We start from the raw sequence: 1587 nt of genomic DNA on the forward strand, positions 1-1587 counted from the left end.
AGAATATCCCAACTGAATGTCAGCCTCACAATGTGGCAAATGAAAAGAAATATACGCAACATATATATATATATATATATATATATATATATATATATATACATATATATATATATACATATATATACATATATATATATATATATATATATATATATACAACAGAAACAAATAATACTACATAACGATGAAGATTTTTTTTTATATTACATTGCTATTTTGAAGTTAACTGATTATGGTTAAAACCAGATGTATGTGGTTGTTTCGTTTTGGGAACAGATTTAATTCAGCATCTTATATGCCCCATCAGCATCAGATTTTCACAATGCCTATCTATTGGCAATTATTTCGAGGTAAGAGTTGAGAGCATAAAGTGAAAATGGACAGATGGTGCAATAATCGTAGAGGAGAAAACAGTGAGAGTTTTTTTTTTCTTTCAACTGAAGGAAGACTAAAAATAATAGAGATTGCTTGGAGAATTCTTCAACGGCTCTCACAAGATTATGGATCACAAGAAATTAGTGCATTAATTTTGACTGAAAAAAAAGTAGGAGAAGAGAGGAGAAGTAAGTAAAGGGAATTAGACATGGAGACACGCTGCACATGTCATGCGTATTGCTGCGCAAATTGATACATGACCGAAGTACCCACATGTTTTCTACGGTTGTATATATATATATATATATATATATATATATATATATATATATACATATAATATATATATATATATATATATATATATATATATATATATATAAACAAGGAAGGAAAAACTGACCAGAAACAATTGTAATAATAAATAGCGAAAACTTTGAGCAAAGAACTCTTTGCTCAAAACTTTGCTCAAAGTTTTCGCTATATATATATATATATACATATAATATATATAAATATATATATATACGTATATGATATTGTATAGATACGTATACATACACACATACATACATTTGTACGCGCAAACACAAGCACACTTGAATACAAACAATATTATAGATAGATATATAAGCGTGTATGTGTTTGTGTGTGTCTGCATGAAGCATCGTTTCACGTTTCTGTAGTGAAACTTTCACTACAGAAACCAAACTTTAAGGAGACTGCTGTAAAACAGAGTAAAATTCTCTGACGCAATGAGGTAAGAGTTGTTTTTTCTTTTAATCCTTGTAACAGTTGTCCGTAACAGGTGTTTTGGCGCAATTTCACCATTGTTCAAAAATTATACACCAAGGGATTGGTGCTTTTGTTATGAAGTAACCTTGGGTTTAACCTTGCAACGCCCTATAATCACAGATGTGCTTAAATAGTATGGGCGTGAGAAACTGGAGAGTACCGCCATTATATTCATTGAAAGTGCTTACATGTCATCACCGGAGTTGCATTTACACACTACTAGCATCAACGTAATTCATGTTTTTTAATCTTCGAGTACATTCGGCATCAGAATATCAAGAAGCGGAGGAGTAATACGGAAAGGTGCTTTGTGACCACTGAATACTGGATATAGGGATAATCCCCCTCCATTAGTTGAAGTGATAGTTTCAGGGGAAAGGGGAGTGATTTTTTTTTCTTTACTGGATGTAAGCA

This window comes from Diadema antillarum, unplaced genomic scaffold (genome assembly GCF_040938485.1).
Source record: "Diadema antillarum isolate AM-2024a unplaced genomic scaffold, OU_Dant_1.0 seq00001096_RagTag, whole genome shotgun sequence".
Classification (NCBI taxonomy): Eukaryota; Metazoa; Echinodermata; class Echinoidea; order Diadematoida; family Diadematidae; genus Diadema; species Diadema antillarum.